Source organism: Bison bison, unplaced genomic scaffold (genome assembly GCF_000754665.1).
Source record: "Bison bison bison isolate TAMUID 2011002044 unplaced genomic scaffold, Bison_UMD1.0 scf7180017864461, whole genome shotgun sequence".
Lineage (NCBI taxonomy): Eukaryota > Metazoa > Chordata > Mammalia > Artiodactyla > Bovidae > Bison > Bison bison.
Genome location: NW_011495023.1, coordinates 11,102,267 through 11,117,267, shown reverse-complemented (window position 1 = coordinate 11,117,267; position 15,001 = coordinate 11,102,267). Strand labels below are relative to the sequence as shown.

Genomic DNA, 15,001 nt, shown 5'->3' with positions numbered 1-15,001 from the left:
TATGCTATCTAGGTTGGTCATAACTTTCCTTCCAAGGAGTAAGCGTCTTTTAATTTCATGGCTGCAGTCACCATCTGCAGTGATTTTGGAGCCCAGAAAAATAAAGTCTGACACTGTTTCCACTGTTTCCCTATCTATTTCCCATGAAGTGGTGGGAGCGGATGCCATGATCTTCATTTTCTGAATGTTGAGCTCTAAGCCAACTTTTTCACTCTCCACTTTCACTTTCATCAAGAGGCTTTTTAGTTCCTCTTCACTTTCTGCCATAAGGGTGGTGTCATCTGCATATCTGAGGTTATTGATATTTCTCCTGGCAATCTTGATTCCAGTTTGTGTTTCTTCCAGTCCAGCGTTTCCCATGATATACTCTGCATATAAGTTAAATAAACAGAGTACAATATACAGCCTTGATGTACTCCTTTCCCTGTTTGGAACCAGTCTGTTGTTCCATGTCCAGTTCTTACTGTTGCTTCTTGACCTGCATAAGGTTTCTCAAGAGGCAGGTCAGGTGGTCTGGTATTCCCATCTCTTTCATAATTTTCCACAGTTTGTTGTCATCCACACAGTCAAAGGCTTTGGTGTAGTCAATAAAGCAGAAGTAGATGTTTTTCTTGAACTCTCTTGCTTTTTCGATGATCCAATGGATGTTGACAATTTGATCTCTGGCTCCTCTGGCTTTTCTAAATCCAGCTTGAACATCTGGAAGTTCACAGTTCACTTACTGTTGAAGCCTGTACACATGTACACCCATGGCTGATTCATGTCAATGTATAGCAGAAACCACTAAAATATTATAAAGTAATTAGCCTCCAGTTAAAATAAATTAATTTTTTTAAGTGTAAGGGTAAAATAAGATGTATTTGTGAAAGTGTGCTGCAACTGCTAAAGTATATACAAATGGAAAGTATTGTTATTTTTATTGAATATAATTGATTTACAGTATTATACTAGTTTCAAGTGTACAACACAATGACAATATTATTATGGATTATTGATTATAGTCCATTTAAAATTATTACAAAATAATAGCAGTATTTCCCTGTTCTGTACAGTATATCCCTGTTGTTGACCTATTTTATACATAGTAATTTGTACCTCTTAATCCTCTACTCCTTTCTTGCTCCTGCTCCCTTCCCTCTCCCCACTGATAACCACTAGTCTCTTCTCTGTATCGGTGAATCTGTTTCTGTTTTGTCGTATTTGTGTTATTTTTTAGATTCCACATATAAAGTGATATCTGTGTCACTGCATAGAAAGTACAGTGCTTGTCTTTCTCTGTATGACTTATTTTACTAAAAATACTATCCTCTAGATCCATTCACATTGTTGCAAATAGCAGAATTTCATTCTTTTGTATGACTGAGTAGTATTCCATTGTGTGTGTGTGTGTGTGTGTGTGTGTGTGTGTGTACACATACATACCACATCTTTATCCACTCATCTGTTGATGGACACTTATATTACTTCCATATCTTGGCAATTGTAAATAATGTTGCTATGAATATTAGGGTGCGTGTATCTTTTCAAATTATTGTGGGTTGGTTTTTTTTTTTTTTTTCAGATATATACCCAGGAGTAGGATTGCTGAGTCACATGGTGGTTCTATTTTTAGTTTTCTGAGAAGTCTCCATACTGTTTTCTTCAGTGGCTGCGCTAATTCACACTCTCACAAACAATCTACCAGGGTTCCTTTTGCTCCACGTCCTCACCGTTTGTTACTTGTGTTCTTTTTTGATGATAGGTTGCTTGCATGTCTTGACTATTGTAAACAGTGCTGCTGTGAACGTTAGGGTGCATGTATCTTTTCACATTAGTGTTTTCATTTTCCTCAAATATATACCCAGGAGTAGAATTGCTGGATTATATGGCAGTTCTCTTTTTAGTTTTTCATTATCATTTTTTTAATATGCTGTATCCTTACTGTTTTTTATCTTGGGGAAAAATTCATTAAGAGTGGAGTGCCTTTAGTAATAGTAAAGGACAGGGAAGCCTGGAAGACTGCACTCCATGGGGTCACAAACAGTTGAACATGACTTAGCGACTGAACAACAATGCACAACAATGAAAAATGATTATTTTTTAATATACTGTATTATTATTGTTTTTTATCTTTGGAAAAATTCATCAAGAATGCCTTTACTTACTAGTGGTAAGGTGATGAATGGCCATTTTTATGTATTTTGTTTGTCTAGGGAAAACTCTCTCTTTTTCTTTACTCTTATGCTGCTATCACACTCACAATGCTTGTGGTGTGGTTAGATTTTCCACACCAAGCAATTCTGACACTAACTGCCTAGAGGCAGCACAAGTTCAGGTTAAGGGCTCAGGTTGAGGACTGCCCTACTCTTCAGACACCAATCACACATCCCCAGTTTACCCCACAACTTCTGGCTGACTTGTCTACAAATTGGAGGTTCCCATGATCCCCTCCTTGGATTTGGTCATTTGCTAGAAGAGCTTACAGAACTCAGGAAAACACATTTACCAGTTTATTACATGATACAGGAAATGAGAAAGGACATAGATGGATAGCCAGATGGAGAGATTCACAGGGCAAGGTCTGGGAAGGTCCCAAGTGCAGGAGCTCCTAGCCCTGTGGAACTGAGATGCACATTATCCCAGCATATGGATATGTTTACTAGCCCAGAAGCTTTTTGAACACCATATGTTTGAAATTTTATGGATGCTTCATCATGTAGGCATGCTCAATCATTAACTCAGTCTTCAGCCCCTCTCTCATTCCCAGAGGATGAGGATGGAGATGAAAGTTTTAAGCTTCCAATCATGGCTTGATCTTTCTGGTGACAAGTCCCCATTCTGAAGCCATCCAAGAGCCCAACAGAGTCACCTCATTAAAGCAAAAGACATTCCTATCACTCAGGAATTCTAAGGGGTTTAAGAGCTCTGTGTCAGGAACCAGGGTTGAAGTCCAAATATAAGAACAAAAAATGCTCCCAGTGCTCTTTAAGGAAAAATTACAGGAGTTTAAGGAGCTCTGTGCCGGAAATGGAAGACAGAGACCTATATATATATATAACTTTTTTCCTATTATTTCATAGCAATGCTTTCACGGTTGATGGTTTCTCCATTGCCTGAAGTGATGGCTATCATTCCCTGGTTGGGCTTTTGATTCTGTCGGGGAGCTTTTAAAGCCACCCATGCTCAGGTCTGACTCCCAGCAATTCTCGTTTAATTGATCTGGAGCCTATGTATGTATGTTTTTTAAGGTTTCTAGGTATTTATTGTGCATCCAGCTGAAGAGCCTCTGAGCTGAAGGAAGCTCATTCCACTGTCAGATAGTAAGCAGATGTTTATTTTCTGTGCCTGTGTGTCTATTTCTGATTTGTAAATAAGTGCATTTGTATCATTTTTTTGAGATTCCACATGTAAGCAATATCATATGATGTTTGTCTTTCCCTGTCTGGCTTCCTTCACTTAGTATGATAATCTTGATCATGATAATCATGTTGCTGAAATTTGGCTCCCTGCATTTTAAGCCTGATTTCTCCTATGTGGAGGCCACATAGTTCCATAACCAGGTGCTGTAAGATGTAGTAATATCTGGATAAGACCCCAGGCCCTGTACCTTTATGGACAATACAGGTTAAGTCAACACTTGGGGGTGAGGAGTATGACTGAAAGCCAATCCTTCAATGGCATCATCCATTTCCATCTTTTCCTGTGTGCTTAGTCACTCAGTCATGTCCGATTTTTTGCGACCTCATGGATTGTAGCCTGCCAGGCTCCTCTGTCCATGGGTATTCTTCCAGGTAAGAATACTGGAGTGGGTTGCCATGCTCACCTCCAGAGGATCTTCCCAACCAAGGGATGGAACCCAGGTGGATTCCTTACCATCTTAGCCACCAGGTAGTCCCATCTTTTCATAGATAAATGGAAATGACCGTGAACTTCAAACATGTATTCTTTTAACCCAAACTACGTGTATCGCAACTCAAATGCCCCTGAGCTGAGCTCCAAAAAGTGTCCATGGCCATTCCAATGCTACGTCATCAAGAAGGGAAGTTTAGCAGAGGGAAGGTCAGTGCAGAAATAGACAGTAGACATAACTGATTGCAATTATAATAGCTCCATTATGCAACTGTGACTGTGTACACATATTACCAGCAATCATCCTAGAGCCCTAGAAGAGATCCCAAGAAGTGACAGGCCCTGAAGTTTAAGCTTCATTAACATCATGATGAAGCCACCTTTTTTTCCTCCTGCCCAACTGCTTATCATGAGTATGAACTACAGGAGAAATAAGATAAATAAGACCAGTAACCTAAATTATTGCTGTGCCATAAATTGTTTCTGGCTCCAAAGATGAAGAGCACATATGCATGGCATATGTGAGTCTGTTTTAGTTTATTTTTTTAGTTGGATGTCATTCATTTTTTCAATTTCTTCATTTTTGGTCTATTTGCAGAAACGGCACCCTTCATGAGAGTTGTTAGCTTTGTTTCTGTTTTTTATTTTTTGAGGCTGCTGAATGAAGTCCAAAGAGGAAATTTACCTGCTCTTCCTGACTTTAGGATATAAGCTGTGGGGGAGAAACTAGGAGTGGAAAAATGTTCCAGTGTATGTTCCCACCTTCCTCTAAGGAGTATGGTTTCTTATGTGTATTTAAAATCATCCATCACTTTCTTCTAGAAGAGAATATGGACCAGGAGCCAAAGTGACACCCAGGTGTTGGGAATTTGGGGAGAGTCCTTTTTATTTATACTGAGAGGTTCTAACCCAGTGCTCTGGCACTGCCTCTCTATGGCTGACAGAATCAGCCCTACATTGACCTGTATGTACTGAATTTCCCACAAACACTGCCAGAAAAACAAACAAAAACAAAGAAGTCAATGACAGAGGAGACTGCTTTATCACCCTGGGATGGGGTTTACAGTCACAGAGAATGGCTTGTGTGTTTTTCTTTTAATGGGAATTGTGTTTCTGAAACTGAGAGGTTCTACAAATAGGAATGATTTTGAAACTGCATTTTTATCAACTGTCTGTATGATGAGTTATAATGATGTCAGTGGTAAATTCTTCTAATGATGAATAATTCCTCTAAAAGGGGATTGGGTTTGCAATGATTTATTTGTATCTTCTAAAGCCACTAATACAACCAGTCTGGGACCAGTGGATGATGCCATGATTCCAGGAAACGTTCCCACATGTGCAAAGCTAGGCTTTGATGCTCAATTTGCTATTTTTGCTGTTCCTCTTTCATCATTTCGTTCCGGCAATGTATGTTTTCCAGGGGTTGTGCTTTTTGTATTATTTAGTGCCTACATATGCTGTGGGGCTGAGCCTTTCCTCCGATGATCTACAACATATGTTATAGTTAAAGGGGAAAAAATAGGTTTGCACCAAGCAAAACAATTACCAAATTTATTCTATTTCTTTCTATCTTTTGTCAAGTCTGTGCATTTGTTTACGTCAACCTTTTCTGCCACTCATTACAGCTATTTGTGCCCGTTGGTAAAGGGTTATATGAATGCATTTCTGCTGACGTGCTTGAATGTTACACACACGTCTTTGCAACTGCATTTTCTTACATTGATAGGAGTCACGTCTTTGCAATAGAACCTCATGAATCTGCAAAGCTCATTCTTGAATTTTCTAGAAATGTATTTGCAAAGTAGGATCTCAGTTTTTACTTTGTTCAGAAAATATTTTTGAGTCTGACATGCGGTAGATTTTCATCCTTCTTGAAAGCACTTTCCTTGGTTCCAGTGAGAAAATAATACTTCATGGTTTAAAATTAGCTGTCAGTTACTGCATCAAGCAATGCTCACTTTGGGCCAGTCCCTCCCAACAGATGCTAATCTGCTTTGAAAGCATTGTGGAAATCAACTCAGAAGTTTCTCCTTTGACAAATATCACATTACCTTTGAATAATGAAGGCTTCTAAATTTCTACTCAGGTTGGGCTTTGGAAATAGTCATCCCAACAGAAGGAGAATAGCCAATTTTTTAGTTAAATTGTATGATTGTTTAAAGGTCTTAGGGCTGAGGCTGATGGAAACTGTGGGAGATCTAATTTCTCTGCCATTGCCCGGAAATAATGATTATTTAACTAAATGGTGAGTCTTTGTCTAACATCCTCAAAATGCAATCTTCTTCACAAAGCAGTGTCTTTTCAAAAATCCCATCGAGAGACAATTTTCAAACTTCCTAACTTTAAGCAAAACATACATGCACAGAGTCAATAGGGTATTGTCAAATGAATTCTCTTATTTTTGATTCTCAATGCCAGTGTGGGGGTGGGAGAGGGGTGCGTTATAAATGAGGATACTGCACTGAGGCTCAGAGAAGTTAGTGACTAGCCTCCTGTGGGAGAGGATCTCAGCATCTGTGTTATCACATTTGTTCTGGAGTGATGGTCACCTATGCAAGTGTCACCTGATTTGAAGGCATCTCTTTCTACAGAGTCGTTTGAAAGATGATGGGCAGTAGTAGCTGCAGAAATCTGATATTCTAAAGTATATTCCTATCTTTACCAATAAATCTGGGTATGACATATTTCTACCTCAGTTTTTTCACTAAATGAGGATTCATTCATTTATTTATTCAGGTGTTTGCTCATTCATCTAACAAATAATGAAAGAACACCTGCTGTGTGCAGATATTGTGCTGAGTGCTAGAGATGGGATCGTGAACAAAACTGAACACGGTACCGTATTTGTTTATAGATTATATTACAGTGGTGGAGTTCTGACAATCACTCACTCAACAGAACTAATAACTATTCAAACTCACAGGAAATTAAAATTGAATGTCAGTGCTTTGAGGACAAGTTACCTGAGGGCCTGAGAGAGTTTCACTGGGAAACCTACTTGTTCTGTGACATCAAGGAGGGCTTCCTGAGAAGACAGTAGATGAGCAGAGGTCTTATTAATAAAGACGAGTGGGTATGAACTAGGTAAAGGAAATGAGCAGAAGCAACACAATGTGCCAGCTTAAAGTTGCTGCAGCAAAAAGGGGCACAACTATACTGAATTTGTTAGGCTAACAGTCATGCATCTTTATGTAGTAAGTGTAATGTGATTTATATCATTTGCAGTAATGATGTCCGTACTGCTTAACCGCTGGCTGCTCATCACAGAGCCTTGTTCTAACCTGGCACTAGACCTTCTGAAAACCAGCTGGCCTGCATTAGAAGCCTCACCATCCAGTCTTAGCTGGAAATTTTCTTTATTCTCAAGGCTATGAGCTCATCCCCACACCAGATGGGTTCCTAATAAATGATGATTGTGCAATCTGATTATTTTCGTCATGCTAGCTCTCTTTGGAAGATGGGAGATGGAAGCAGGGCATGGGATCTCTTTATCATCTTTCTAAGTTGGAAGGGAATTTCCTCATTATGTTTGCACACCCTGCATTTTGAGAGAAAAGATACAGTGTAGAACTAGGCAGTTCTGCCCTAAGAGTCCACTAACAGTAATGGGTTTTTAGATTTATTTTTTTGGCTGCACCAGGTCTCAGTTTTGGCACACAGGATCTTTTAGTTGCGGCATGTGAGATCTAGTTCCCTGACCAGGGATCGAACCTGGGCCTCCTGCATTGAGAGTGCAGAGTCTTAACTACTGGACCACCAGGAAGTCCCAATAGCAATTTAACTGTAAACAATCAATTCATTTTCCTCACCAGGTACATGAATTAAAGTAACTGGGGCTTCTGCAGTAGATACCTTGGAAATCTCAGTGACTTATCACAACAGAAATGTAGTTTTCACTCATAGTAAGTCTAACTTGTTCTGGTTTGCATACAGCCCTCCCCAGAATCATTCAGGGTCATCTCATGACTTGTCCCTCCTCTAAGGTCTCAGTGTCCTATTTATTTAATAAAGAAGAACAGGGCAGGGAAGCGCCCTTAGAGTTTTTCATGGTCCAGATCTCAAAGTAGAACTCTTCCCTTATATTCACATAACATTGGCCAGAAGATGGTCACATGACCACCCCCACCTGCTAGGAAAGCTGGGAAGAACAGGTAGGTGGGTACCTGGCCCACCTATTGCAGCGGGCTTGGGGCATGTACCCTAAGTCAGTGAACTAGGTATGAAATCCCAATCCCCAGAGCACATCTTCTCATCCAGGAAACAAATAACTCTATTTACCACCTACTGTTATCTTTAGGGGACTTCCTTTGTGACTCAGATGGTAAAGAATTGCCTACAATGCAGGAGACCTGGGTTATCTTTAGGATTGAATGAGGCATTACATATAAAATACTTAGAGCGAGTATGATAAATAATACCAGCTCAATAGATGTTAAGCTATTATTATTAATGTATTCATTTGCTATAAAATAAGAGCAAATTTAAAGGTGCCTGAGCCTTTTGTATCATCCACACTGAGAAATGAATGGGGATATAAAACAATATTGTTTAAATTCTAAATGAAGGAAAAAAATACTCAATTTCCAAAATTTGTGCAAGATTGTTCTTCGTGAGTCTCCTTTCAGTTTCCAGGGATAATTTAAGGAAGTCTTTTGACAGACAATTATGTCAGGAAGTAAGCTGTGACCCAAGATTCAAAGTAGGCAATCTTGGTAATTTAGGTAGTGGTGGCCTCTGGGGACCCAGCGCTGAATGAGAGTCCCAAGGTTGGTGTTTCCTAGAAATCTGAAGGGCCCTCTGATCTATCCTCCCCGCCACGCCTGGATCCAAGCATGGGGGCTGCCTCTCCAATACCAGGCAGCTTTGTTTGTGCTTTCTAGGCGAGCATTTGCTTTGCGATTTCCCTGTTTCAGGGCAAGCACTGTGGCTTTTTTGAGCAGCATCTGCTGGTTTGGGCCAAATTACCTGCAGTTTGCTTTCTCTCTTGGCCAAGTCCAGAGGGCAGGGTACCTCCCACCCCCAGCATTTTCCAAGCAAGAGGCTGTCCTTGTTGCTCTCCAGGCCTGGGGTGAAAATTATACCTGACACTTCATGTGAGGGCTCTGATCCAGGCATAGCAGCAGAGGGGCAGCAAGTGCCAGCTCTCATGGTGTGCTCAGAGGCAGGTCTAGAGGATCCTGATGAGGTAGATATGACCTCCTTGAACCCCTGAGGTTACATTTAGTTTCCTCCTGTGCCCACGAAACCTTAGCTAAACCCGTGGAAAAAAAAAAAAAATTGGCTCAGCTGTTGTGTCACAACCTGGCCTTGCTCTTAAATGTCACTGCAGGGTATTGAGATCAAATCTTAAAAAACAAACAAACAAACAAACAAACAAACAAAAACCAGCTTTTGAAGAAGGTGGATAGACATTATCTGATTATCATTGAGAGAAGAGGTTGCTGAGAAAAGATAGTGAAAATTCCAGCCCTTGTTTTCTAATAAATTTCCCTTATTTAAGCCACTTTGTAGAATAAAATACTTGGAGTGCTGGGGAATTTCGTTAACTTAGTCAAGAGTAATTCCTTCTCTTCTGCCAAGGCTATATTGCAAGCAACCAAGGAAACTACTTGTTGAGACTGGTGGTGACTATAAAACTAAAGTAATTGTTTATTGAGTTATGCTCCAAGCACTTTGCTGTGGCTGTTGTTCAGTCACTAAGTTATTTCCAACTCTTTTGCAACCCCATTGTCTGTAGCCTGGCAGGTTCCTCTGTCCATAGAATTATCCAGGCAAGAATACTAGAGTGGATTGCCATTTCCTTCCCCAGGGTATCTTCCCTATGTAAGAATCATACCTTCATCTCCTACATTGGCACGTGGATTCTTTATTCCTGAGTCACCAGGAAAGTCCTCTAAGTGCTTTACATATACATTAATTTTCTCCATGATCCTTTAACGTAGCTACTATTATTATCCCCTTTTACAGGTAAGAAAAGGGAGGTTAGGTCACCCAACCCAAGGTCTTGCAACTCCTAAGAAACAATCAGAGGCCAGGTATCTAGTGATTGTAGAAATCACCTGTTCACATTCTGCATTACTAGCCATCTACCGCAAGGAGGTCCCTTATGTTGCCACCCTTGGCTCCCACAGCCATTTGAGTGATGAGTATTGGGTCACCATGTCTTGGCATATTTGATAATCCTTGCAATACAGTCATTGGGAGGCCTTTGTCTCCTAGAATTCCCTATCTGCAGTTTCTTTGTTGTGTTTGGGATTGAAGGATAAAAACGGGGCTCTTTTTCATTGCCTGAAATCTAGTGAAATACACAGCCATTTCTGCCTCCTGGGCTAGATTCTATTACCTTGGTCTAAGTTAGAGGTTCTTGATAATAATAGCTGACAATTACTTAAGGATCCATATATGTGCCTTTTTGGGCTTCCCTTGTGGCTCACCTGGTAAAGAACCCACCTGCAATGCAGGAGACCTAAGTTTGATCCCTGGATTGGGAAGATTCCCCTGGAGAAGGGAAAAGCTACACACTCCAGTATTCTGGCCTGGAGAATTCCGTGGACTGTATAGTCCATGGGGTCGCAAAGAGTCAGACGTGACTGAGTGACTTTCACTTCACTGTATGTGCCTTTCACATGTTTATACTTAATCTTCAAGGCTACCAGAGGAGAGGATACCATTACAGTCCACCTTTATACATGAGGTAACTGAGTCACCATGAACTTAATGTAACTGAGTCACCATGAACTTAAATGTCTCTTACTCAAGATCAAACAGCCGGCAAGCTGTGGAGCCAAGATTCAGACCAAGTCAGTTTGACTTCAGAGTTCAGAATCTGAAGCAATGTTAGGCACGTTAGCTGATGCTGGGGTGCTGACTGCAAATCTGTTTTTGTGGAATCCTTGCATCACCTCCTTGTTGCTTCTGTTTCAGTTTCACAGTCACCTTGTTTACAGCCATGTTAACCATAAATGCAAATGTCCTTGGCTTGTTTCATTCATGACATAGTTCTTAATTGGAGCAGGGCAGCATGGTACTTATGGAACTTGTTGAATCTCCGCTCTAACAAGTAATAGCTATGTGACCATTATCTTGTTACTGAGCCTCAGTTTTCTCCACTGTAAAATGGGGATACATAAGACCTCACAATTGTGTTGTCATGAGTGAGATATTAACATAAAACTCTTAACATCATTCTGGTGAACAGGAAACATTCAATAAAAGGAAGTTCTGTGGTGGCTCAGATGTAAAAAATCTGTCCAGGTTCAATCCCTGTGTTGGGAATTCCCCTCGAGAAGGGCATGACAACCCACGCCAGTATTCTTGCCTGGAGAATTCCATGGACAGAGGAGCCTGGTGGGCTGTACAGTCCATGGGCTTGCAAAGAGTCAGACACAACTGAGTGACTCACACTTTCACTGTCATTGTCATTATTGGGGTGGCTCAGTGGTAAAGAACCCACCTACCAATGCAGGAGACCTAGGATGTTCATGTTTGATCCCTGGGTCGGGGAAGATCGCCTGGAGGAGGGCTTGGCAACCCACTCCAGTATTCTTGCCTGGAGAATCCCATGGACAGAGGAGCCTGGAAGGCTACATAGTTCATAGGGTCACAAAAAGTTGAACACAACTGAAGTGACTTAGCATGCACCCATTGCCATTGTTAACGTTGCTCTTTTACATTTGAATCAGCAAACATTGACTAAGTTCCAACAGTCAGTATACTAATACTGAGAGAAAAACAAAAGCCTTGGTAAGGTATTTGCTACAAGTTTCAAACCAGCTGCGTAAATCAGTCAGGTAAGTAGAAGAAAGATAACTAGGGATGTGTGGCAGTAGCAGATAGAGACCAAGTAAGAAGTTCAGACAACAAATCCTGTGGGATTTCAGAGAAAGAAGGGACAAGACCTCAGAGCTGAATCAGGGAGGAAGACAAAGACCAGACAGGATTTAGCTAGGCTATAGGAGAAGGAAAGTTTCCCAAATAGAAAAATTATTACAAATACTGGAAAAGATGTAGGAGAAACAACATCCGATGTATTCACAGTTGCCATATATGATCAACTTTCTAAGTGGCTAGCAATACAGAGGAAGGGAGAGAGAGTTTGGGGCCAGAGAGATACAAGGACCAAAATAGGACTGAATGGAATGGGGAAGTGAAAGGAGCAAAAAAGCTAGTGATTTACTCAACCCCATGAATTAATATTGCAGCCAGAAATAACACCAAGGATTCCCAGTTCCCAGCTAGATTCTCAATATGAGACACTTTCCCCCAGCAAAGGAAGGCTTACATCCCCTCCTTTTTCTTTAGACTCTGCTTATGATGAAGTACAAGCCAAAGAGAAGCAGGAAGATTTATAAACATTAACAGTCGGGCAGAAGAGCCTTTCAAAGGAGCCTGCCTGTTTGTTGAATCTTTCAGCTTCAAGACACAGTTGCCTTCCCACACCCATCCATACAGTCAGGGCCACCCCAGGAGAGAGCGCTGATCTTGTTATTAACCAACTGTTTGGCTCACTCTCTGGTTCAGGGCATGCTGACTCTTTCCAGGACTTCCTAAGCGAGTTGTTTAGCAAGAATGTTCTGGATAAAGCAGACACTCAGTTCTCAGGAACTGAGGAAGTACCCAGTGTAGGGGCTGGAGAACATGGAACTCATTGTGAATCTCAGTTTTCAAAAATGCTCAAAGTCTCCTGCTTTCTGTCCCTCCCAAACACTTGATGAGGCCAAGACTCAGAGAGTCCATTTGTTTTATTTTTCTCCTCCGACCTTATACAGTCCTCCAAATCATTTATAATGCTCAGAAATGCATGTCAGTTTATTTGTACACTGCTAAATGCATTTTCTGTGCCACCGGAAAAAATAAACAGCCATACATCCACAATTATTTCCCTTTTTTTCCAGTTAGTTATTTTTTTCAGTTTCTTGAGGTGTAACTGCTATATAGCACTGTATCAGTTTAAGATGTACAGCATAATGACTTGCTTACATATACTGTTGAGTGATTGATTACTGCAGTAAGTTTTATGAACATAGTTCATCTTGCATGCTTGCTAAGTCGCTTCAGTAATATCTGACTCTTTGCAACCCTATGAACCGTAGCCCACCAGGCTCCTCTGTCCATGGGATTCTCCAGGAAAGAATACTAGAGTGAGTTGCCATGCCCTCCTCCAGGGGATCTTCCCCACCCAGGGGTTGAACCTGTGCTTCCTGTGGCTCCTGTATTACAGGAGGATTCTTTACCACTGAGCCACAGGGGAAGCCCATCATCTTGCAAAGATACCAAAAACAAAAAGAGAGAGAGAAAGGAAAAAACTGTTTTTCCTTGTGATAAGAAGTCTTGGGGTTTGCTCTTTTAACAGCTTTCACATAGCATCTGCTGCTGCTGCTGCTAAGTCGCTTCAGTCATGTCCTACTCTGTGCGACCCCATAGACGGCAGCCCACCAGGCTCCCCTATCCCTGGGATCCTCCAGGCAAGAACACTGGAGTGGGTTGCCATTTCCTTCTCATACAGTAGTGTTAACTACAATCATCATGACATATGTTAAACTACATCCCCAGTATTATTTATCTTATAACTGAAAATTTATACCTTTTGACTACTACTACTACTAAGTCACTTCAGTCGTGTCCGACTCTGTGCGACCCCATAGACAGTTTTCATCCAATTCCTCCCGCCTCCCACCCCTGCCTCTGGTAGTCACAAACATGATCTCTTTTTCTATGAGTTGGTGGGGTTTTTGTTGCTGTGTTTTTTAGATTCCACAGATAGGAGCGATCATACATTGCGTGTCTTTCTCCATCTGACTCTTTCCACTTAGCACAATGCCCTCAAGGTCCATCCATGTTGTTACAAAAGGCAGGATTTCCCTCTTTTCTTATGGATGAATAATATTTCATTGTGTATGTATACCATGACTTCTTTATGTATATATCCATCACTATGGACTCTTAAGCTTATTTCCATGTCTTGGCCATTGTAAATAATGGGAGTGAACATGGGAGCCACTTGTAATTTTAGATTAGCATCATGGTGTACCTGAGATGAGCAGAGACTTGGTGTCAGACTGATTCAGGTCCAAATTACCTGTCTCCACCAAACATAGGTCCATCATCTACCTGTTGCATGAACCTGGCAGGCTCCATAGTTGTCCTGAGACTTGGTTTCCTCTTCTGTAAAATGGGGGTAACAGTCAATTTCTTGTAAGCTTGTTTTGAGGAAAAGACATCCTCCCTAAAGCACTCAGCATATTGTGTTCCTATAGGAGATGCTCAATAAAGGGTAGCTGTTTCATTACTGAACTTCCCTGGTGGCTCAGATGGTAAAGCACCTGCCTACAATGTGGGAGACCCAGGTTCAATCCCTGGGCTGGGAAGATCCTCTGGAGAAGGAAATGGCAACCCACTCCAGTACTCTTGCTTGGATATTCATTCATCACTTGAGCATTCTTGGAAATCCAGTTTGCTAGGAAGGCCCTCTGCAGTAGCTTTAGAGATAAATGTGAAAGGGCTCAACAACATAAAAACCACCTTGCTGTTTTTTGCATGCATTACCAATTTCAAACCAAGAGCAGGAGAGCCTGGAAAATATAGAAATATTTTTCGGATGTACTACTTTATATTTAAGAACAATGTCCTTCCCCTCCTAGCATTGGCTACGAATCAGTACCTCTCTTCTCTCCAAGGGTGCCTTTCCAGCAGGCTGGGTCTCTGCACTATGAAGCAGTTTCTCGGTAGGGTCTTTAATACATGAGAAATTCTAAACAAAATATACCCCAGCAGGGCACTGGGTCCATGTTGGCAAGTAAGCCTGCATCAGGTGACACCTCCACTATTGCAGTGTGTTTTTAATTAAAGAAGGAATTGCAGCCCCGGACTTCAAGGTGAACTGCCCAGCCCCATGTGAAAGCCCTTGGGCTAATAGTACTACTCTTCTGGGACCAGAGGTCCTTGAGCCAGAGAGCGCCTTCTCCACTCCTGCACTGTTTCAGCCTCACCAGCCACCAGATTCTTCTTCACTTGTTTACATTTCAGGAACTTGGGTTAAAGGACGGTAGATGGTTAAGTAGCATTTAGGAGCAGAATTATTCCAGTCGGATAGAATGACTACCTTACACATTTGGACGTGATGTATGCTTTGTTAAGATCCATGACGTATGGAAAATGAAGCCAGTCCAAG

At 41.2% G+C, this 15,001-nt stretch overlaps 1 protein-coding gene and 1 non-coding gene across 4 annotated transcripts in view; one reads left to right on the top strand and one right to left on the bottom strand.

Annotated features, from left to right (window-relative positions):
• FRMD4A (FERM domain containing 4A) overlaps positions 1-15,001 on the top strand; it is a 373,568-nt gene that overhangs the window by 44,951 nt on the left and 313,616 nt on the right. The window lies entirely within an intron of this gene.
• TRNAE-CUC lies at positions 7,522-7,594 on the bottom strand. Its single transcript has one exon. It is a non-coding gene; the product is annotated as a tRNA-Glu (tRNA).